This window comes from Acomys minous, assembly GCF_964271855.1.
Source record: "Acomys minous genome assembly, chromosome: 8".
NCBI classification, from domain to species: Eukaryota; Metazoa; Chordata; class Mammalia; order Rodentia; family Muridae; genus Acomys; species Acomys minous.
In genome coordinates, this window is record NC_140489.1 from 100,475,457 (window position 1) to 100,500,589 (window position 25,133).

Sequence of the window (25,133 nt, forward strand, 5' to 3'; positions counted from 1 at the left end):
GGGACAACACCCAAAACTGTCCTCTGGCTTCTGCAAGCATCTGTGTGTATGTGCACACAGGCACTCACATTCTCAAACATTGCATGCATACACACGCACGGGCGCGCGCGCACACACACACACACACACAAGCACACACGCATGCACATATAGACACACTCACATGCACACACACATATTTTCACGCTGTAAGTCTCTGAGCCTCAACATAATTAGAAGCCATGACTTGATACTTTGGGCAGATGCAACCATCCGCACTGGTCACTTTAGCCATGCTTTACAGCCAGGCTTCTGGGTCACACTAGTCAATAAATAATTTTAATATCATCCCTGTAAAGCACACACACACACACACATACACACACACACACACACACACACACACACACAATTCAGGTAGGTAACATTTCTGTCAAGGGCACCAACTACTCTGTTATTCACATCAAGATTTGCATGATAAATTTCACTTCACATTTAGAACTTAGGATGATAAATAGCTTTATGCTGTAATGTACAGTTCCAATTAACATCAGCACTGAAGTCACCAGAACTGTCAGTTTCTCTCTATGGCAGCCACCACTGACAATTTGTCTTGGCTTTCTGGATGTCGTCCAGTACATTGGCCAAGGAGGCCAAAGCAGGCATCTGTGCTATATAGCTCAGCCTCTTTTTCTTATTGCTTCTCCCTCTGTCCCTTCTTTAATTTGGGTCTAAATTTTTGCTACTGAGTGCATACATACAGGACTGAAGTTTCTTTTTTTATTATTTGTTCAGTCATTTACTCATCCAATAGAAAGCACAGAGTTCCTACTGTGTGCCAGGAACCAAATGCAGTGTCAAGTAGACCCTTAAATGGCGCTTATCCTTACGATGTTTTGAGTCAAAGGCATTGCTCATGGGAGAATGAGCTAAGAAGTCATGTTCCCGCTTATAGCTTTTATCTTATCTCCTTCCATTTCTTGAAAACCTTCCTTGGTGAGTCTTTAGTCTCACAATTCGAATCTTTTCTAATAAAGAGCCGGTCTCTCTGCCCCTCAAACCTGCTCCTGTTTTACATATGCTACCTGGTAATCCTCTTATTCCACTTAACTTTAAAAAAAAAAAAAGATTTACTTTATATGAGGAGTGTTTTGCCTGCATGCATGTGTGCATGTGTGTCCCTGGGGCCTGCAGGGGTCGGGGGAGTGCATCGCATTCCCTGGAGCTGGACTTTGTCTTAAACACCCAGCCACCTCTCCATCTGTTGAACTTGTTGGTTATCATCTTGCCATCAGAAGGCTGTTCAGGGGAGTCATCGGGGGCCCCTCACTGCCTGCTCGCGTTTTCGCTGCATGCACTCCTGCTTCCTCACCTCTCTCTCTGGCTGGCTGGTGACATTTTGTGTGTGCACATGTTTGTGTCAATGTCAGGTGTCTCCCTCGGTGGTCACTTTTCACCTTTGTTTTTGACACAGGATCTCTCACTGACCCCGAGCTGCCTGGTGAGCAGACTCTGGTGGTTTGCCTGCCTCCACCTCCCCATGCGCGGGGTTACAGGCCAGCACCACAGCCCCTGGCTTCTAACATGGATGCTGGGCATGTAAACTCAGGTCCTTATGCTTATATAGTGAGTACTTTATCGACTGAGCCATCTCCCTCACCCCTGGCCGGACGACTACACTTGGACTTATCTTTATTTAGTAACCTGAAGGTTCTGGCTTTTCATTTTGATAAGGAGCAGCAGGTAAGTACAACGTTTTAGGCTTGTAACACTGGCCTTAAAAGCCTTTCCCTAGACTCACCTCAGGGGTGGGGACGGCCTCCTCTAGGGCAGCAACCAAATTAGCCATTTGACACTGGATGACTTACTTAAGTTCTCTCAGCCTTAATATGAGTGAGTTGGACCAGGAGGTTCTTCCAGCCTTAAGGGTTTTTGTGAATATAGCAAGTACCATCCAATTAGAAGAGGAAAGAACTAAGGGAGCATGTGTCCTAGGGTCCTGAGCTTCTGGAAATAGTACAAAAGCAAGGAGATGGCGAACTCTGGCTTAGCCCACAGAGAGAGGATAATCAGGGCAGAAGAGACAGGGAGAACAAGAACAGGCAGTGTGAAGGGAGGACGGCATCAGCTCTTCCTGGAATCATTGCTACACATCCTCATTGGAGGAGAAGTCAGATATCTGCAGGCTCTGAGCTGGTGAACCCAGGATACACTGAGCTTGAGGCATATCCTTGACAGGTGCTAGCTCTGTAAGTGAAAATACAGACATCGCTCTCCTCCCTCTTAAAAAGCAGTTAATGATTATTGACATCACAAAATGGTTTGAGCATCTGTCTACATGGCAACACCGCTTGGAGTTAAAAAACATGACTCACATTTAATTAATATGCCACTTCAGGAACTGTGCATTGGTGAAAATAAAAGGAGGGCAGAGAGAAGACAGAAGGGAAAAGGTAACAAAAGCCACATCCCCTCAGTGTCTAGGGCTGAGAATTCCCAAATATTAGATGCAAGGTAAGGCTAAAGGAGGCAGGTTGGGTCAGGGGATAGCAGTCAGCACGCTTTCTCTTCAAGTGGCTAGTTATTCCTAACCTGCGTCTAGGCTTAGCTGAGGCCGCAGTATGAGGGTTTAATTCCCTCACCAGGACCCTGACTGCAGGCAGAAGTAGTTATAACCTAGGAAGCTGAGGCAGTGGACAGTGTATGTCCCTGCACAGACTAGAAAGATACGACACCTTGGGCACGGTACAACCACCAGCCATTTGTTTAGTTGGATGCATCCAACTTCCCCCACTTAAAGAAGAGTGCCCCTGAGGGCAGCAGGTAGCCTCTCTTTTCAGTCTTCTTTTTGGTTTTTGGTTTTTCAACTTTTATTTATTTATGGTTTTTTTTTTTATGTGTATGAGTGTTTTGCCTGCAACATGTGTGTGCAGTGCTTGCAAAGGCCAGAAGAGGGCATCAGATCCTCTGAGACGGGTTTACAGAAGGGTTTGAGCCTTCCTGTGGTTGCTAGGAATGGGGCCCAGGCCCAAGAGCAGCCAGTGCTCATAACCACTATGCCATCTCTTGTCAATTTTCAATCACAGGACTGAGGCACTTAGTCTATGAAATTGAACTCAATAGTATTCTTAGATTTTATTTAGTTTAGGGCTGGTGGAAGTACTCAGAGTAGTTAACACATTGAATTGCTTTGATACTAATGTTTGTACTGTATCCATCCTATTTATATTAAGCCTTTCCTTGTTTATTTACTTATTTTTTTCATTTATGTGTTTCCTCCTGAAGTGCAAGTTATTAAGGACAGAAATTTTTGTCAACTGCATCTAACGCTTAGAGAACAATATTTGGAATAATTTTAGATTAGGTGTTAGTAATGTTGATTGATGGTCACATGACTGACTCTGTGGGTGAAATACCTACTTATGGTTCTTACATTTCAAAACTCAGTGCCTGCCAGCTACTTAGGGACTGAGGAACTAAATCTAGTACAGCTGAGCTTCTCCGGTTTCTGGTGCCTTTCCTTTGCCTGAACAGCACAGTTTGAGTAGCTCTAGAAGTTGAGAGAGGAAAGGAGGGCTTCTCTTCTCTCACCACTCTGAGAGAGTGGGCTTTTGTCACCACTACCCAGAGAGTCCTTCATCTACCTGCCCGAATCGCACACTGTCTGCAGATCAAGAGAGTCGCAGAAATGTGGCCAGTCCCAAACACATCCTCTAAGGGCTCTGAATGGTGCCACTAATGGGCATCACTAAGAGATGGGCAGCTGGTAGGTGGGGCCATCTTGATAGAAAGTTCTCAGTTATCACTGATAACACAGAAATCCAAAAGAACAAATTGGCTCGTCAGCGCCTCTTAGTAGCAGCAGTGCGGGAAGAGCTCAGAAAGCCAAGTCTAAGGGAAATGAGGCAGCTGGTTTTACGCCATCCTGCAGCAAGCCCTTTCCTCTAAGACCTATAGGTGGTAGAATCCAGCACTGAAAGAAGGTGAAAGGGGATTAGTCCCAGGAACCAGCCCTGCTGTCCTCAAGAAGACCTGGCTGAGCCTTTCCCGGTGGCCTTTGGTTTTGTTTGGTGACACATCCCTTTCAGCATTCCTACCTCCACTAACTGGGACGGAAGCCGTCCACTTGATTACATCCACAAGGATCTTAAGGCAGATTACCCGACTCACCTTCTTGCTCGAATGAGTGACCATTGTGTCTTTTGACTTCATAACTTCTTTGAGGAATAAGTCCCAGGAAAAGAAGTCAGAAGCAAGAATGAGGGAAGAAAGTATCCAAAAATCAACAAAATAGAATATAATAAGCTTTAGAAACCAAGAAGTCTGAGGCATATGTACATAATACATGTGTAGGTATGTGTATGAAATAATAATTGAAAACGAAAGGTAGATTGTAAAACAGTTAATGCTCAGACTACTCGTTTGATCACTGACTTGTAAAAATATATGCATATTTATGTATTGATAGAGTTCTGTAGCTTTAATCAGTGTTTATCTGAAGAACACTACTTGCATGTAATAGGTACTTAGTAATGCTTATTGAATGACAGAGGGAGCTGGAAGTAAATTTAGAAAAATGCTTGGAATGTGTACTCATCAGATTGCTTTTACCATAACCTGTTAAAATGCATAACAAGCAGCATTCATAAAAAAGATTAACTTTTAAATTTCAGGTTCAGGTTCAGGGAAAGGAGCAAAACAATAGTGGTGTCTGAGTTGTACATTAATTTCTATTTTCACTTATCAACTTAATGAATTTAGTTGTTCTCAGTTTTCTGCAGTATCCAAGGAGGAATTATTTGTCTCAAAGATTATCCCAAGATACCAGGTTACAAACCTAAGGGAATGAATCTTCTTGTTGAAATTCCAGGCACTATGGTAAGCTTGGGGGTGGGGGTGGGGATGCGCCTGGCATTTCCCAAAGCCCACAACACGGGCTGCTGCCAATCCTATGTTCCTACTTGTACAACTGACTTTGGCATCCAGACTTCAAATTTGAGCTGCAGCCACTACAGCAAGTCTGACTGAAGGCTACATATGCTAGGGAGGCAGGTTTGTGTTTCACATCACTAATACCTGGAAACAGAATATCTCGTAATCTCAGTAGAGTGCAAGGAAACAAGTCATTGAAGTGTGCTCTGAATAATAAAATTAAAAAAAAAAAAACTAAAATGTCCACCACAGAGAAGATACTCTCCACACGTCACATGTAAGACCCAAAAGACGTTGGTGTGGTATGACATGCCTGAATTGTTAAGGCAGGAACATTGCCAGGTCAAACTCAGCCAGGGCTACATAGAGAGAGACTCTGTCTCATAATACCAGCCAAGCATGGTGGTCCATGCTTGAAATCCCAGCACTCAAGAGGAGGAGGCAGGAGGATTGCTTCAAGTTTGTAGCCTGGGTTACATAGTAAAATCCTGTCTCAAAAAAAAAAAAAAATCTAAAATGGAGCCGGACATAGTGGTGCACACCTTTAATCTCAGCACTTGGGATGCAGAGGTAGGTGGATTACTGTGAGTTCAAGGCCAGCCTGGTCTACAAAGTGAGTTTAGGACAGCCAGAGTGACAGAGGAAAACTCTGTCTCGAAAAAACAACACCACCACCAAAAAAACTGAAAAGTAACAAAACTGAAACAAACAACAACAATCAAGGCCTGAGGCTCTGGCTTGGGTGGTCGGGCCTACGCCTATTCCACACAGGGCCTTGGGTTTGACCCCAAGCACCACAAGAGCAAAACCAGCAACGATGACAACCCCACATGAATTTCATGGTATCACTGCCTCCTACAGTGAGGATTGTGTGCATGGATAACGTCCGCCTTAAGAGAAACAAACCATTTGGTCAGCAAAGGAAGCCGTCATCTAACCGCCACGGTGTTTAAGGTGTAGGAAGCTGCACACACTGGGGGAGAATTCGCCACCCAAAGCAAGATAATGTTGCCATCACACAGCCATGGGAAGTGTATGAACTACCACAGAACCCAAGAATGTAAAATAAAGAAATCATAACTACTGGCTGACCCAGGAAGCCATGATGGCGGCTCACCAGTTGAGGAGAGATCCATGACTCTCGCTTCTGATAATAAGCCTTGACAGTCAGCTGTCTCTCTGTCTTAAAGAGCCAGCCTCCTGGGCAAATAACTTTACTGACCAAATAATGATTAAAGGTATTCTAGAACTGAGAGAAACTCTAGGACATTTAATACAAAAATCAGTTTCATGTGAGGCAGAACTCACTCAATTTACTAATAGTTAACAAGTCATCCGTTCACATGGTTAAAACTTCACAAGACTCCAGATGAAACTGTATGCATATTTAATACCTGATTCTACTTAACAACGTAGAACTATAACCCTAGGCAGAGTTTAGAAGCAGTGTAGTTAAAGCCGAATATTGATAGGCATAAAGCCAAACGGAGCCGTTTGTAAAAGGGTCAACCCCCACCCCCGCACACCCCCAGCCCTCGTTTGGACTGCAAAGTGGATTCAGGGTTCTGTTGTTTGGAAATAATAAAGTTAAGATAGATGCATCTTGGGTTCCTCCCGCCCACTGCCCCTCCCCACTGCGGCCCATTTCTGAAGTGCTGCACCTGGGTTGTACATTGAGGCTTTATCTTTGTTTTGTTTTTTTAAAAGAGGCTCGGATAGTGCTGTAATTACAAACACCAAGGTTTTTGATACCCATGATTTCAGAGAACAATGTTTGTGAGTGAATAGGCAAGCAGCAGTCACTCGGAGAAGGGAGTGATTATGACATATACAGCTGCAGTATGTCCTCAGAAGACTCGGCGTCCCGTTAGCTCCGCAGCTGGTGTTATCTGTGCCTATTATCCATCCCCGGCTGATGAGTAGCTGGGCAGATTTCTACCTTCTCTGTTTGAGCTAAATTTTACTTTCCATTGCGATCCTAAATGCCAAACGCTGTATGAAGTATTTGGCAGACATTTTACTTAATCTTCGCAACAATCCTCTGAAGCCAGAGCTAGCCTCCTGTTCTACAGATGAGGACAATGGGGCTTGGAGACGTTGAAGTGGTCAGTACACAGGTCACAAACTAAACCGCCGCCAGGGACATCTCAAACCTGGCGCTGTCTAATTGTAAACCTTGTCCTTCCTTTGACTTCCTTTTTCTCCTTTCACTCTTCTTTAAAACATTTTCCCCCTTCTTTTTGTTTTGTTTTGTTTTGTTTTCAGACAGGGTCTTACCTTGTAGTTTAGGCTAGCCTAAATTTTGCTATGTAACCCAGTTGGCCTCCAACTTGCCTCAGCCTCTCAAGTGATGGGTTATAAGTGATAGCTACCATGCCTCTCTCTTACCTAATCTCCTTAACATCTATACCTCAACCCTAGGTAGAAATGAAAGACTATTCAATGTAAAATAGATAAAATCCAGGGCAGGCTACCTGTAGGGGAGTAGAAAGCTCATGTACTATAAGATTATAGTTTGGGATAATTTTTTATGGAGGTCAGTTTGGGAAATAATGCACACTTTAACTTAGCAATTAGAATTTAAGAAAATAACTTGAAAACTGTACAGAAGCATGCAATTATAGAAGTACTAAACACACACACACACACACACACACACACGCACATATACACACATACACACACACACACACCCCTGAAACATTGTAAACAAACTTTTGTAACACCGTGTAAAGGCATCCAACCATTAATGATGAAATTATATTATACAGCAAAAAGATACCAGAGCACCAATAAACATTTATAGTGTGATTTTATTTTTGTACATAAAATTGAATAATAAGAGTTGAAAATCTAGCTCAGTTGGTAGACTGCTTGCCTTAGATGCATGAGGTTCTGGCTCCATTCCCAGCCTGTGGGGGGGAGGGCATAAAAGCACCAAGATGAAATTGAATGTATGTACAGTATGTACAAAACAAAAATATACATATGTGTACGATGTATGAAAAGGTACTCACCCTAATTTTATCTGGCCCACCAGTTTTTTTCTGTCTTTCATTTATTTACTTTTGTGTGTGGCGTATGGTTGGATATCAGTATGTGGGCATGCCTGTGAATGCACACATGTGTTTTCCTACACATCTGTCTTATTGCCTTGAGACAGGAGCTCACTCCCTTGGCTAGACAGGATGGCCAGCAAGCTCCCGGGATCTGCCTGTCTCTGCTCCCCACTGCTGAAGCCACAGGCACACGTGTTTGTTTGTTCACGTTTTTGAATGGGTGCTGGGGATTCAAACTTAGGTCCTCATACTTGTAAAGCAAAGCTCTTACCTAGTAAACTTTCTCCCCAGTCCTCTTTATTTTTTTTTAAACTTCCCTTATTGTTTACATATAAGTCAGTATCATTGTTACAAAACAAAAACTGCTTAAAGAAAAGAGACCAGTTAAGTCAGTTCTTGCCTTAAAAACTTGAGAACTTTTATGCATGCTAGCCGTATGTTTTTTGGAACCGGAAATTATTAGCTTTGGAGAAATCCAATAGGTAATGTTACAGATCCTACTCACAGAACTAGTATTTTTTTTTTTTAATATCAGCAAAGGATTATTACTAATGTGTAGGGTCAGTAGTGCCTGGACTAAGATCACATCTCTTTGAGCCATAAAAGCTAAATACTGTGTTAGGTCTCCATTTTCAAGCCTCTCCTTAATTCACTTTCATTTAATGGGGTTAGTTCTACTTGCTGATTGACGCTGTAATTTATAAGGAAAGAAATTTTCTCTTAGATAGCTAAAGCAACTAGACTTTAGAGAGGCTATCTTGAAGTTCAAGTCGTAGATCTAAGCGATAAATCTTCAGCTCTGGCATGGGAGGTCCTGGGGGAGGGGAGGGCTAGTGGGACTTAAGGAAGTAGGCTTCCTTAGTGAAAGCAAATGGAGCCAGAGAGAAATCCAATTGGGACAGAGAAAAGGCAAACACTCAGGAAAGACAAGCACGTGATGTAACTGTGTTAGCAAGTGATTATAAAGGCGGGAAGTCAAAGGGTTAAGAAATTTCACTTCAGAGATAGACTTTTCTTTAGCATCTGTGAATCTATAGCAATATCAATGCTACTTAAGCTACATTCATAATTCAGTAAAATCTCAGCACTTGCTGGGCAGGGTGGTACACATCGGTATTTATAGAACTTGGGAGGCAGAGGACTCAGACTTTGAGTGAAACCAGTCTGCGCCATGTAGCAAGATACTGTCCAAATAAATAACTGCAAAACAAACAAACAAAAAATCTCAGTACTGAATAGCCTGAGATTGTTTTGAAGATAAATATTTTATTTTATTTAAAAAAATTTAAAAAGATACATATTTTAACATTTTAATTTATTTTATGTGTATGGGTGTTTTGCCTGTGCACCACGTTTGTGCCTGGTGCTCAAGGAGTCCAGAAGAGGATTTCAGATACCCTGGGAATGAAGTTATAGACGCCTGTGAGCGAGCCGTCATGTGGGTGCTGGGAATTGAACTCAGGTCCTTCGGAAGAAGAGCCAGTGCTCTTAACCACCGAGCCATCTCTCCAGCCTGAGAATGCTTTAAAGTGAAGACAGCTACTAATAGTTAAATCTGTAAACACAAACCAAATCAACTTGACCGAGAGAAGAGGAAAGGAAGACAAATAAAAAATGTGAAAACATGACATTCACAACACTACCCTACTCTAAAAATAAAACAACTTGGGACTGAGAAGATGGATAAAAACTGGACCCAAACAGAGATGGCTCAGCAGTTAAGAGCACTGGCTGCTTCCAGAGGTCCTGAGTTCAATTCCCAGCACCACAGAGCAGCTCACAACTGTCTGTAACTCCAGTCCCAGGGGATCTGATGCCTCCACACAGACACACATGCAGGCACAATACCAATGTGCATGAAATAAACTAAAAACAAACAAACCAACATGACAGGGACTTGAGTTCCAACCTCCAGCACCTGTGTAAAAGCTGGTTTCACCCCGTGAGTCCACCGTGGTCAGGACTGAAGGCTGGGGCACAAACGGGTGGGTTCTTGGAGCTCATCGGGCAGCCAGCCTAGTCATCTGGAGAGTTCCAGGTTCAGTGAAAACACTCTAAAAAAAACTAAGGTGACCCACAAGATGACTCAGTGAGAGAGGGAGCTTGCTGTCAATCATGCCTGACCCCTGGGACCAACATGGTGGAAAGAAGAGAACCAACTCCAGAGAGCTGTCCTCTGACTGCCACGTGCACATGCATGAGTGCACATTCACACACACACACACACACACACACACACACACACACACGCATTTACACATGCATAACTAAATGAAATTTAAAATAAAAAAGCTAAGGGGACACACTATTGAAGTTGACACACATGTGCACATACCCACATGACCCCCCTCTACACACACACAAAGGGGAAGACAAGAAGAGTGCTAGTGAATCAAAGTTCAGACAAGACAGGAGGAGAGGAAAATAAAATGGGAGGGGCTAGAAGCATCCAGTAGAAAAAGCAAGAAAAGGCTGATGTACCCACTGCATTTATCAGTCAGCAGTTACTGAAGTCCAGTGGGGACAGGAGTATTGCCTGCACTTGGCTCATTTGTAAGCACCAGAGGGCAGGATGAGGCACTTTGCAGAGTCTGGATTGTACTAGACCAGGAAAGAGGCCCTATAGAAGTAGACGAAACTCAGAGACCTTCAGGCATTTCAGCTCTTACTAAGTTTGTGGACTGTGCAGGTGAGAGCAAGAGCTAGCCAAACGCACTAGGATAAGAATCAACTGGGTGAACGCATGGCTGGCTGGCTGTGAAGATGAAGGCCCAGTGTGCTCTAGTGGCTGCTTTAGGAGCACGACCAAGACAGGAAGATGGAAGGCAGCACGTGAAGGCAGCAGCAGCAGTAGTATGGAGGTACCTGCTTTGTGCAAGACGTCACAGGCTGTCTAGAGAGGCGCCAGGGAGGTAGGAGTGTTTAAACTTTGCCAGGTTTTTGTCAAGGAAGGGCCCCGGAGGACGTAAGGATTTATACAGACTGCTTTGGGGTGTCGAATGCAGGACGAGGAACAGCGAAAGACAGCAGCCAAATAAGTAAAGGCAGCTAAATGAGGACAAGAACGCGGGTGGATGGCCACACTTTCTGCACAGCACTTTCACCTCCAGGGAGAGAGCAGTGAGGGTTATGTTGCCAGTCTTGGGATAAGGGCTGCTTTCCAGATAAAGAGATCAAGGCTTAAGGAGCTGCTCTGTGGCTGCTTGATTCCTCTGGTGACAAGAAACACTACTTTTGAAAGTAGCACTTCCATTATAGAATAAGAAAAGGTAGAAAAGAAGAAAGACGCGGCCCCCTCGAGGGGAAAGATCTGTGAATGACAGACATTTTAGTCAATTCATGCAATTGCAGAGCCAGACACTGTCAGTCAGATCTTTTCATCTTCAAAAAAGGAAGGGGGCAGACGATCTTTCTTTTCTCTTGTCTAATAGTCTGTGAAATCATCTAGGCAAACCACCTCTCAATTTTACGGGGGGGAAAAAAAAGCCGAGGCCCGAGGGATGTCTCTTACTCAAAGTAATACAACTCACGAGTGGAGACAGGCCCAGGTCAGACTCCTCGTGGATCCCCAGGGCCTCAGGTCGCTCCCTAATCTTCCCTAAACGATAAAGAGCAGCGGGAGGCTGCAGGTCCCGCTGCCCGCCTGGGGGCACCCTGGGGTTCCAGGCTTCCTGGCAGCTGACAGAGGACCGCCCCGAGGGGGAGGATCAGTGCGGGAAGAGTTCGGGCCTCCCCTCTCAACACACTTCCTTAGGACCCCGGCCCCGGCGTGGCTGCTGCCGGCAGAGGGCGCGGGGCGACTCCACGCTGCACGGGGCCAGCAGGGTCGCGCTGCCCGGGGCGCGCCGTCGGAGCTGGTGGGCAGCGAGCGGGGCTCAGGGCCGGGCCCGCGGAGGGGGCAGGAGCGAGGGCGGGGCCGCGAGCGGGTGGGGCGGGGCTCGAGGGCGGGGCGCCGCGGGCGGGGCACGGGGGGCGGGGCCGCAGGCGGGGGGCGGCGGCGGCGGCGGCGGCAGCGGCGGCGGAGGCCGTGGAGGAGGAGAACATGGCGGCCGCGGAGAGCGGCTGAAATGCCTGTTCTTCAGGCCGGGCAAGCGGGAGACTGACGCGATTCACCTCGTCCTGTGGTCCGTCGGTTGGAGCGCGGCCTCAAGCGCTTCGGCTGCAGTTCGCTGCTGTTCCCTCAAGCACAGCTTGCGCCGGGGTGGTTCTGCATCCCCCCCTGAAGTGGGGGGGGGGGACACCTCCTGCTCCGGAGGAGGGGGCCGGAGAGCGGCGGCGGCGGGCCGCCTGGGCCCCGGGGACGGGCGCCCAGCCCGAGGAGCGGCGGAGTCTGCGGCGGCGCCGCCACAGTCGCGAGCGAGCGCGGCGCAGGGGAGCGCGGCCCAGAGGCGGCGGCGGCGGAGGCAGGTGAGTGGCAGCGGCGGCGGCGGCGGCGGCGGGAGCTTCGCGGTGGGTGCAGCTGTCACGAGCCGCGCGGCCGCGGCGGCCCTTAGGGGGCGGGGAGCAGCTGGCGCCCTCCGCCCGGGCTCTGCTTTCTTTGGGACCCATCTCCCGCTGCCACTTTTCCCCGAGTTCCCCTGCTGGCCTGGCGCGGCTGCAGGGGGCGGAGGTCGCAGCTGTCACGGCACCAGCTGGGGGCTGCTCCGGGGCGAGCCACGCGCTGCAGAGCGCCGTCCCTGCGGCGCACTCCAGTTGCCCTAGTTAGTGGAGTGCGAGCATCCGCGGAGGGCGCGCGACCGCGGCCCCGGGTGGGGAGCGAGTGCCCCGAGCCGCCGCCGAAAGGGGGAGCCGGAAGTAGGCGCGGGCGCCCCTCGGCCCCGACGAGTAAGCACGGTGACCTTGGCCAGCCCGTCAGCTTCTGAGTCTTGCTCGCCGGGACAGCGAAACCGGGGCGACCTAGGCATGCCTTTCTGTGGGTGCAGCTTTCGACGGCCCCTTGGCTTAGCCCAGCTACACTTGCCTTTCTCCCCTTGGGACTAGGGCTTCGGAGGTAGGAATGGGCGGATAAAGGAGATTTTCCTCTTGCGTCTGGGATTCGGTCCCCTTGCTGGGTTCTGTTGAAAGGACCCAGAAAGGGAAAGAAGCACACACGTTGGCCAGACGATTGGAGGTAGGGCTGGTTAGTGGTCAGTGATGGAACTTGAGCTCTCCATAGTGGTTTGGAAGAGACTCGGAGAAACTGGACACCGGGGTCCTCAGCCCTTACCACTCATCTGCTGTGGCTCAGTTAATTTTATTTGTAAATGCATTTTTTTTTTTTAGCAGTCACTCCCATGGGCCAGACACCCTGTAGTCTGACGATGTTACGGGGAGACAGAGGAATTGACAATACACCCTGTGTGTGACAAGGGCAAGCCGAGATGCTGTGGCTGAAGAGTTTGGTAGGGAGGGAAACTTTAAGCTGGGGAGTATCTGTTAGCCTCTCTGGCTTGGCTGGCTATCCTTATAGACACTGAAGAGGCGAGGCAGGTGTCCTTGTGGAGAAGGTGACTTTTTTTTCCTCTCCTTTAAAACAGTAAGTAAAAAAAAAAAAAAAAAATGAAGTCTGACTGATGTTGGCAAGTAAGGAGTTCATGGGTGAGTCGCTGTCCCAGCGCCCTGAGCAGTTGACAAGAGGAGTCTGGTGACGATTTGTGAGGCATCATGCTTTCTTACTTCAGCCAGGAAGAAGTCTTCTAAGTATCTGTGCAAGACAGTACCGCAGTGAAGTCTAGATTATGTTGTAGAGTCGTAGGGGTGGATTTCAAGGGTTAAATTTGTTTGAGGTTTGCTTCCTCAGCTTGGGGGGAAAAAAAAGTTGGCCAAAGGGGCCTCTCTTCTTCACAGAAGCTGTGATGTAGTAGGAGTGGGTCGGATTTCTTCGTGTTGGGAATAAGGTGAAAAGAAAGTATTTGCGTATTTGCTTGGGTCTTTGGCTCTCGAGCTAGAAATAGTTTTGGGTTAAAGGTAGCCATGGGATTTGATTCAGTTTCATAAATAGGCATTCCTCTAGTAATTTGTCATGAAGTAGGTAAAATGGAAGTGTTTGTACTTAGTCTCTACTTTGTGGGAAGGTCCAAGTTGGTTCTGTGACCTAAAGTCTGCAGTCTTTTCTCTCCATTTCTTATTCAGACTTCAGGAGCTTTGAGAGAAAATCGAGGCCCATGCTTGTAAGAGTCAGCATTTTGTTTGATTTTTGCACACATTTTATGTTAATCTATTACACATATTTAATCCACATTGAACTTTGGTTTATAGATGCAAAGCTTGAATTTTACATAATTTACAGTTAATCTCTTCCTTATTTCTGAGAAAATTTATAGGGCTGTGTCGGTAGAATTGCTTTTTTGTGTATGGTTTAAGCCAAGAGAATGTTTTTAGACCTACAGTTTTGGGTAAGCGGTTTTATTGAAAGAAAAAAAAAGCTCTATGGAGCTAATGATGATTGTTCACTTAAACTGGGATTATATAGACAATGCATTTTTTTTTCTTCTTTCTGCCAACATTTGTTTTCATTTCTCCCTCAATTCCAGGATTTTATTTCTAGAAATCTGGGCTGGAAACAGAAGCAGCAGTTTGTATAATCCTGAGAACTTGCTTATGCCAGGAAGCTGTAATGGCAACGTGAAGTGGGTGTGATGTAAAGACACCGACTGCCACTCCTTGAGACATTTATTTGACTGCTAAAGGAGGCTAGGGTTGAAGTGTTTTTTTGTTTTTTTGTTTTTTTTGCTGAGCCGCCCATTTTCTTGTATGTGTTGATCTTTTGGTGGGCAGAGTATTAGGTTGCTATGGTGCTGACTGGTGTATACTGTAAAAATGTTGGCAAAAGTTCATGCTTCTAACTCTACAGTGAAGGGTGGCAAACAAGCCTAAATAACTTAAATATGTCGTTCCCAGGATGGAATGTTCTCTGCATGTCCTCTTGATCCTGCTAATCCAGTGAGCGATCTTCACCAGGACTAAATGTTGAGTAAGTGATGAGGGTGGTGGAGAGGCGCTGAAAGGTGGAGTGGGGCAGCGAGGAGCTCGGACATCCCTGCAAAAATCTTTTTTCAATTAGGCTCTATACCAGGTTGTCCTACTAATTGCCTCTGAAGGGCATTTGGCTCTCCTTGCTCAGTTGTCGTCAGCTTCACTCGCCTTCCTGTGGGCAACACTGCCTCTGTTTCTTGCTTCGGTTTGCGTTTGAGAGCGTTGCATGTTTTACAGAGCCGGTTGGCCTTAAGCTGTGGTCCATCGTGTGTTTCATTGTAGGGCGAGTATGGAAGGTCAGCCCGAGCACCCAGGGCTCAGTAGCATTTCTAGGTTGTGACTAGAGGAGCTCCCTAGGATGCTTGTTATTGTCTTGGCATTGATAACCACAGTCATTCTCAGAGGGCCAGCTATTACTTTCCTGGCAGAGGTCCAAAATCATCATGGTGGGAGCTTTTCTACTTTACCTGCAAATACTACACACTATGGGGTTGGATAAAATACTTCAGGAGTTGGGTGACAGAGCCCTATATCTGGTCTGGGTTACAGAACTGTACAGAGTTTTCTCCACTTAATAGCTCTCCGAGTTCGTGTAGACTAGACGAATGGATTTCTTCATTGCTCTGTCACGTTAACCAATCATTTGCCCCTTTGTCACTGGCCATTGAGGACAGGCCTTGTGGACTCTGACTTTTTTTTTCATTTTCTTTTTTCTCTTACCATTGGAAGTGATGTCTAGGCATTTCAAACTTTATATTTTAGTTAGACTGTGTGCCTATTCCTTATTATATAGTGTTGGGTTATAAAATGGCCTGGTAGCGGCTGGGTACTGTTCTTAGTTCCTTAATTTAAGGATATGCACCCCCCCCCATAACCTAGTGTAGTTTTTGAAATGGCTTGTGAGGTGTGGTATTTGAGTTACTACAGAGCATAGAAATGATTATTTTATATTTTTTTCTGGACATATGGATTACTTTAGGAAGTCGTTATTAAACACTGACACTGATGTGTAAGTTTTGTTGCATTAGTGCAAGTAAAGGAGGCTGTACCCTCGTTCCCTCCCCGAGCCTACACACAGCAGAGTGCTTTTATTTACTTTGTGATAGGCGGAGTTGAACCCAGGACTTTTTGAGTGCAGACAAGCCATCTGCCCCTCAGCTGAGCCCCCCGATTCGTTCCTACTTTGATTCTGAGGCAGTTGTGCTGAGTTGCCCAGGCTGGTCTCAAGCTTTCAATCCTCCTGCCTCAGCTCCTAGTATACAGGATTGTAGAGGTGTATGTGCTCAACTCACAGAACAGAGCTTTTGAGAGTCTTTGAAGGGACAGGTTTTCTTAGTGTATTCATCATGCCTAATGATAAGCAGCTTATACCAAAATAGACACTGTCGTTCTTCCAGTGAAATTAATCAGCCTGGTCATGCTCACCTTAGATATATTTTATTCTTTTAGCCCCCCCACCCCATGCACACACACACACACACACACCATCTTTTAGTGAAGAGGGGAGGGACATTGATGTAATTGAGTGCCCTGAATTCTATCTCTAGGAACAGAGATCAAACGGATAAAAATAGGTGCAAGAATAGTGACGTTATCCCAGCGTCGGAGTCAGCATCCTAACAACTGCAGATTATCTGGTCTTCCCACAGTGGTGCCTTTATTTGTGTGTGTGTGGTCACACTCGTGCCATGGCACATGTGTCTAAGTCGGAGGGCGACTATTGGGAATTGGTTCTCTCCTCCTCCCATGTGAGTTTCGGAGGTTGGAGTTGGTTCATCAGACTTTTAGGCAAGCACCTTTACCCACCAAACCATCTCATTGGCCCAGACGCTGTATTTTTATCCTGTTTGTTTGTAGCTTTTTACCCATTGGTTTGTAATTTTGAGGCAATTTTAAAGATTGTTTTGGAAGTCGAACTTGGACTTGCATCAGAGAGTGGGTTGGCTCATGGCTCTCCCAGAGTGCTAGGTCATGTAACCTTATGTATTTAACTAAACTACACCTTAGGCTTTCATATTTAAATTTTGAATAATGTACTTACTCTCATATTATTGTGCTTTTAAAGATGAAGTTAAGTTACGTTGTTTAGCTGTGGTCTGGCATATACACTAGTTAGCAAAGGGACATTTCCACTCCTAACCCATCACCAAGTCTCTGGTTCTTTTCTTTGCAATTTCGTGAATATTCTTTTTTTCCCCCCCTGATTTAATAATCTGGTCCCTGGTCATTTGAATGTGGAGTAATAGGAGTCATTTGTGAGGGTCTGAATTTCTTTGCCACCAAGTAAACTGCTGGTCAGATTTCACCTTTGTTTTTGTGCTGAAATTCTAATTTGTACATTTAGAGCTATTTGCCTGCATGCATTTGCCTTTTAATTTATTCTACACATAACTACTGGAAAAAAAATCCTTTCTAAATGTCATTTGATGTTTCTAGTGAAGACTCTACAAATTTATCAAACCCTGAGACATTTAAATGGAGTCTTTTATATCCCGTTCCAGAAAGTTTGCTGTAGATAACATCAGAAATGCTTTGTAATCTGTAAAGGGCTACATATATGCAGAATGCATTATCGTCTCCCAGAGTCCAGTCTGGGGGATAGTTAAGGCCCTGCTTTACAGTCACCTGCAGGCACAGTGCTTCTTAGTTTACGTGTTCTTTTTTCTTGACTTATATTGTGTTTCCTTCTCTTTATGTTCTCTTGATCTTCAAAAACACCATCAAAGCTGGTCTGTTATGCAGCTTGATTTCCTGATTTCCTCTCCTTTAGCATCAGTCACTGTCCAGTATCATCCATCCTTCTTTCTTTCCCTGCCTCCCTCTACCGCCTTCACCCCCTCCCTAATTGGACTGGAAAATCCCTGAGACTGAAGAACCACAGGGTTCAGAGTAGAAGAGTTTTAAGGGTTATTTAGAACAATCTCCTTAATATTATAGAGGAGATGACTAAGTCCAGGCCAAAGATTTTGGCTACCAAGATTTAAAATTTTAGGAATTCTAGTAAATTCGAAGTAATCTCTGAGCTAAGGGAGGAAGGAATATAGTCAGCCCACTGTTATCCTGGGATCAACCAGCCATTTATAGAAAATATCCATAAGGGCTGGTGACGTAGCCTAGTGGTGAGCACTCTCGTAGCTTACGTGGAACTTTGTGTTCAGTCCCCACTAATGGGAGGTGAAGAGAGAAAATATTTTTTAAAAAATTGTGTCTGTATTGAACATGCACAGATTTCTTCTTGTCTTCATTCCCCAAATAATACAGTATGATAAAATTTAAAAGCCTTGATGTTGCGTTAGGGTCTGCAAGTAATCTAGTAGGTCTTTAACATGTACAGGGTCAAGAATAGAACTTACATGGAAACACTGTGCCATTCATGTAAGGCGCTTGAACACCCATTGGTCTTGCTGTCTCCACAGCTGTCTGGAATCAGTCTCTCACAAATGCTAAGAACAACTTTATTTTAACCAGGAAGTAATTAAGAGCCTTTCCCCTCAAAAGTTCCAGAAGATCTTTGGAGAGGAATGCCTGCTTTTCTTGTATTGCTCTCATTCAGAATCAGCAAATATTTATTGAGTGTTGTCTCTGAGCCAGGTATTATGCTAGCTCTACAAACTACATTTTTATAGGTGAGGAAATAAAGTTCAGGGGAGTTCCGTGGCTGGTGTAAGATCACATAGCCTGTGGGTGTTAAGATGGCATTGGAGCCTAGGAGTATGGCTGACTGGAAGTCTCGTTCATGCCTTTAAACTGGCATCTATCCAAGAGTGCTGCCCACATTTGACTGCATTAGAGCACTCTTTTCTGGACTTTCTTGGGGTTCCGTACAGATGCTGTGAAGATGCCTGCAACTTTATTTCTTCCTGGTAGCCTAGGTACCAAGTATACATCAGTTACTGGATGAAAGCGTCACTGTAAGATCCCTGTGCTCTTTCTGGCCTCACCTTTGTACTTTAGCAATGTTGATTCTTCTGTGCTTCTGTCCAGGAGAGCTTATCTTTGAATGGCTGGTTTTGGATTCTTAGCAATAAAATTCTGCCTCTTCAGTTTTGATAGTGTTTAAATAAAGCTTAAGGTATTTTCTTTCATTCGGAACAAATTGTTTGACCATTCTCTGTGTTTGCAGTGTGTTTTGAGTGGTCAGTCTTACTCTGACTGTGTTAAAAATTTTGGTTTGCCTATGTGGTTGGAGTATTTACATACTTGTATTATCAATCATAGATTTCATTGATTGTACATATATTTGAATATATCAGATGATATTTGACCAGACAGTTGAAGGATAAAATGCCCTTTGTTTTTTAAATGTATAATGCTGGCTTTACTCTGGCAAGTTTGATTGGAGGGAAGTCAGGGGAAAGTTATTTGTTCTACAAATTCCCAGGTATATCCCCACTCCTACTTTTGATGACACAGGAAGTCTGTAATTGATCCTAAGTAGCTACTTGGCCGTCCAATGAAGCACTAGAGTACATTGTTCAAGGTACTGTGCTGTTAAAAGATAAGGACATGGGACGATAAGATACAGATTCTATTCTTAAGGTGATTATGACCTAAGAGAAGCGATAAGACAACACAAATACCTGTAATATTAATTAAGTGTGGTGAGCGCTGTGAGAAGCATGCTGGGACAGTAGTGCACTTGAGGACCCAGGAAGAGAAAAAGCAGTTCTCCCGATTTGAGGGAGGATCAAGGCAGGCTTCATGGTGGGCTTGCTGGCGAAGGAGCAATGAGACCGTGGCATGGTTTCTGTTAGGGTGGGATGGAGAGAGCGCGTACTCGGAAAGGAAGTGAGGGCTTGGGTTTCTTAGCGTGCTACAAAGGGGAGCATCGACCACCTGGGAGCGGACACTGAAGTCATGTGATGCTGGAGGGCTTCCCATGGGAGGGGAAAGCGGGAGCAGTATGCAGTCAGTATGTTCATCTGGATAAGAATGAGAAATATCGATTTTTCCAAATTTATGTGGATCTTTTCTTGGCAGGTTTTTATGCCTCAAATTTTATATTTTCATAATTTTTGAAATGATTCCACACATGTAAGGTTTACCACACTGGGAACTTTTTTTCTTTACTTGTTTTTATGTCTATTTAAAAACAGACCATGTGTCTTTGAGTAGAAGTTAGTATAAAATCTTTTTTGTTGCCTTATTCTGTTTTTTTTTTCCCTAAAGCAGCAGCTATTCAGATAGTACATAATCATTTGACACTCTTAAAACATTATTACTCTTTTATATTTTGTGTATGGGTATTTTGCCTGCACATATGTCTATGTGCATTTACCCAGCACACCCGTGCCTGATGCCCCGTGGAACTGGAGTTGCATGTAGTTGTTACTGCCATGTGGGTGCTGGGAATTGAGCCAAAGTCCCTCTGGAAGAGCCGTCAGTGTTCTTAACCGACCAGCCTCTGCCGCTGCCTCTCCAGCCCTTAATTTACTGGGTTTTGTTTCAGTGTTTTGAGACAGGGTTTCACTGTGTAGCACTGGCTGGCCTGGAACTTACTGTGTAGACCAAGCTGGCTTTGACCTTTATTGTGCTGCCTCTCCTGAGTGCTCGGATTAGAAGAGTGCACCTCCGTGCCTGGCTTCATTTGACATATTTTAAATTGATGCAGTAGAGTTGTTTTTCAGTCCAAAAATATCTCCTCCTTGTCTAACGGTACCTGACTGTATAAGTGAGATTGGTCATACAATTGGAAACGCCAGGCTCTCAAAAGTCTTCATGATTTATGTCCTACTGTGTTCCAGAAAGGATTTCACTAAGTCTTAGGGCTGGGATGGTTGAGAAGGTTCAGTATGTAAATGTGCCTGCTGCCAAATCTGACAACCTGAGCTCAATCCCTGGGACCCACGTGGTAGAAGAGAGCCAGCCCCTCAAATTATCTTCTGATCTTAGCCCAATACTGCCACACACACACACACACACACACACACACACACACACACACACACTTCTGAAATAAAAAGAGTGTTAGACCTTGTTACAGCTGTGTGTATTCAGCTGAAGCCCTTAGCCAGGTGTAAGTTGAGAGAGTAGTATTGTCTTATGCCAAACATAGTATTTTGGCTATGGCTACAGTATAGTCGGAAGGTAATTGCACAAGGGAAATTGGATGTAAGACACTGATAAAGGGTATTAGAGTGAGGTGCTGATGTGTGACAGCATTTCTGAAGTCAGATCTACATCATATTGTTGGGAGATGCAAGAGACATTGGAGGTGTGTGAACAGGTCTCTCACTTTCAGCCTTTTGTGATATTGTACAATTTAGGAGGCGTGGGTAAAGAGAATTCTTGATTTACTGTTTTACATGGTAGACAGATTCCTGTCACCACGTTGTATGCAGTGGTCACCATACAGCGCTGTATTTCATAGCGATTAACTGGTTACCTTAAGGCAAGCAATTTAGGAACTGTCTAACTTGATAATGGCTTCGTTCACCAAAAGGCAAATATCGATTGCTGACATTTTCTGTGATACGTGACTGTGTGGTATGCAGTCCAGCATAGAAGCACGCTTAATTTGCCCCCTTATGATAATGGCGCTTTCTTAACAGTGGCTCAAAAAGTAATTACCTTTTGGAAGAAAACAGTTCAATGCTGTGGAAAGAGGACATGGAAAATAGTGTTTGGAAGCATTTCTGTCCTACTGGATTTAATTGCTGCTAACGACGAGTGCTAATTTGAAGAACTTTTTTACTTGAACACTTGTATTCATGAGCGAAGTTTTCTAACCTGTATAAAAACCTTGTAAAAGAGACGTTTTAGTGGTTTTGAGCCCATCTGCTGAAAATATAAAAAGGTAATTTCATCTGATTAGCTTGTAAGAACAACTGATTGCCATCAGGAAATATGGAAATGCAGTAGGAATTTTAGCAAAAAGCCTTTGCATAAATGGTGAGAGGAATTGCAATTGAATATCATGTTTTATTCAGTGCAGCCAGTAATGGAGTTCTTTGGGTTTTATTCATCTTTGCAAAGTATGTTTTTCAGCTGTGCTAACCATTAAAACCAAGCAAAATAGTTGTTTATTATAAAAATGAGCTGAATTTAGCGCTAGAGCCCCAAGCTATACTATTTAAAAAAGTGTGAAAGCAAGATTCAAAACAAAACAAAAACAGGATTAGTTGTAATACTGACAAAAATGTAGTAGAATTGATAATAGCATTTATTAGAAAGGGACCATAACTTTTATGAATCAGTAAGTAAAGTAATTGTTTAAAATTGTTTGTTGTAATTGATGATTCTTAAACGTATATTTTGTATATGTTTTATAAAGCACATAATTTGTCAGTTTGGTATCCAGTATGTATATATCATAAATAAACATGTGTGATATGCTGTTAAAAATTTTAAAGCTATGGGATAGATGATAAAAAATAGTTGGCACTATTTTGTAGCAGAGGTTCTTAAGTTGGAGTTCCGGGTTAGTAGCCTCTAGATTGGCTTTAGTCTGCAAACACTTCACATGTAAGATCTTACGAGTTTATCATTTCTCTGGGAGAGAGTCTACAGATTTCACCAAACTCCAGAAAGGATTGTTGAGGACAGGGACCTCAGCAATACCATTCATCCAGTCTTACCCTCTTGCCAAGTTTAATGGATATATCTGATGTCACTCTTCAAGCCCGCAGTGTGACTGGTTTTGCAGTTTTTCCATTTTGCAATAGATGTGATTGCAAATGCCTTTGGCCTTTACAGGTATTTGAGCTCTGTTTGTTGCACAACTGCCTGGCTCTGCATTATTTGGTTTCTTTTATATATAATTTTTTCCTCAAGCCCTTCTTCCTCAATTTTACAAAAGTATGAATGAGGATATAGGTGTGTGTGTGTGTGTGTGTGTGTGTGTGTGTGTGTGTGTGTGTGTGTATGCACGCACATGTGTCTAGGAAGTTCTGCTGAATGGGTTGGGATTCAGAATTGTTTGCTTAGACACCCATTAGCCCCTGAATCTCAGCCATGCTGGAGTTCTAGGCTCTGATCTGACATACTAAAAGCTTTCTGAGTTCTGTGGGCTTATTACCTTGTCCTTTCTTTCCCACTATAATTATAATTCAGACCTAATTACAAAGGTAGTACAAAAGTGGTCCCATAATCCATACTGAGTTCCTTCTTTGGTTGTTTTTATTTTGTTTTATTTTCAAAGTGTTTATTTAGTTCTGAAGAGATGGCTCAGCAGGAGAGGCCTTGGGTTCGGTCCCCAGAACCCACATGGTGATTCACAGCTGTCTGTAACTCCCATTCCTGGGGATCTAGTGCCCTTATGTGCAGGCAACACACACATAACACAAAAATACTATTAAGTAAAACAGTATTTCCTTGTGTGTGTTGTGTGCCATATGTACATATGTACTTCCAGGAGTTGTTTTCTTCCCGAGCTGGGAGTCCTAGGAGTGGAACTCAGGTCGTCAGATTTGGCAGTAGTACTTTTGCCTGCTGAGACATCTTGCCAGCCCCCTCTTTTAGCTTTTGCTAAATTTTATTGTAAAATGATCGTTCTGATATTGGGTGGGGAGATGTGCATGGCGTTCCTGTATGTGAATGCATGTGTGTGAATGCACAGATGCGTGTGTGTGAGTGGACGCAGCAGGTGCATGTAGAGGCAAGAAGCCAGAAGTTGATGTCTGGTGTTTTTCTTGATCAGCCTCCACCTCCTTATAGATTGAGACAGGGTCTCTCAGTGGAGCTTTCTTCCACGGCTCCCACACCCACCTGCTGTTTACATGGGTGCTGAGGACTCTGGTACACATGCATGTGTTTTTACCTACTGAGCCATCTCCCTGGTCCCTATCATGCTAATTTTTACTTGTGTTGTATTGCTTTACTAAAAAGACTTCCATGGCCCTCATTATTATCAAAATAAAGTTGTCTCATAGCCTAAAGCTTAAAGCTTTCCAGTGTCTGGCACCAACCCGTTCTCTGGCTTTATTTTCAATTAGTCTTCCGTAGTAGATTGTATGAAATGATATTGTTGGCTTATTGTTCCCTAAATATCCTATTTCTTTCTTTGGAATATTCTCTCTTATTCTAAAATATACCCCTGGAACTATACCTATTCTTTAAAACTTCACTCTGATTTCTCACTTCTTGTTGTTAATTTAAAACATAAAGTTAACATGTTCCTTCTATGAACTCGTTTTAGTTTTCTTTATATATATTTTGCATGTCCTATCACCCATGGTATAAAATGAACAAAAAGGTTCATGTTTTATAATTTTGTGCTCTGTGGTATCTTAGATTCAATTAAAACATTTAGCAACTGGTACCAATTCACTCATAATACTACTTGTGAATGCCCTTACAGGTGTGTGTGTGTGTGTGTGTGTGTGTGTGTATGTGTGTGTGTATGTGTGTGTGTATGTGTGTGTGTGCATGTGTGTGTGTGTGTATGTGTGTGTGTGTATGTGTGTGTGTATGTGTGTGTGTGTATGTGTGTGTGTATGTATGTGTGTGTATGTGTGTGTGTGTATGTGTGTGTATGTGTGTGTGTGCATGTGTGTGTATGTGTGTGTGTATGTGTTTGTGTGTATGTGTGTGTGTATGTGTGTGTGTATGTGTGTGTGTGTATGTGTGTGTGTGTGTATGTGTATACACTTCTGGAATACTCATAGATTATATATTCTAGGGATTCTCTTTATTGGTCTCAAGATATTTACTGAAATGAAAATGGAATATTACATGGAGAACCATCGTGAGTGTGAACATTGAGTATAAAGGGTTATGCTGGAATGTCTGGAGTAGCTGTATGTGGTCATCCATGCTGGTGCCTAGGAGACTGAGACAGGAAGATTTTAAGTTTGAGGCTAGCCTGGGGAATAAGCAAAACCTTGTCTCAGTATTTTTTAAAAGGTGGCAGTGGCTAGGGATTTAAGCTCATTGGCAGAGTACTTACCTAAGCATGCACTGGGCTTTGGGTTCAACTGTTAGAACTGCTGCTCAAAACTTGAAAGCCAAAGAAAAAGAAATCTGAGATAATCTGGTAAATTATTATTCTTAGTATAGAGCTCCCCCATCATGGGTCGGACAAACAAACGTTTGCTCCCTTCTGCCTCTGTCCTTAGAGCTATTGAAGTAACAGATCCTAAGATCTTGGTCATTACTACTTTTCTGTTTGTTTTTGTTTGTTTAAATATATACTTTACACGAGAAGGTATTTTCTTATTCAACACCCATTGTTTGAGTGGAAATATGAGGCACCATAAAGTTATTTCCAAA

The 25,133-nt window shown here is 44.0% G+C and overlaps 1 protein-coding gene across 7 annotated transcripts in view; it reads left to right on the top strand.

Moving 5' to 3' along the window:
* Nucleotides 1–11,967: 11,967 nt before the first annotated feature.
* The window catches only part of NCOA1 (nuclear receptor coactivator 1), a 220,557-nt gene continuing 207,391 nt past the window's right edge, over nt 11,968–25,133 (top strand). For 5 of the 7 annotated variants that reach the window (XM_084793407.1, XM_084793411.1, XM_084793409.1 and 2 more), the window contains exons 1-2: nt 11,968–12,377; nt 14,850–14,922. The gene's annotated coding sequence lies outside the window, so the exon portion shown is untranslated. Of the gene's footprint in view, nt 12,378–12,798; nt 12,961–14,849; nt 14,923–25,133 lie in introns of those variants that run through there. The other 2 variants (XM_084793408.1, XM_084793410.1) reach the window with 2 other exon arrangements.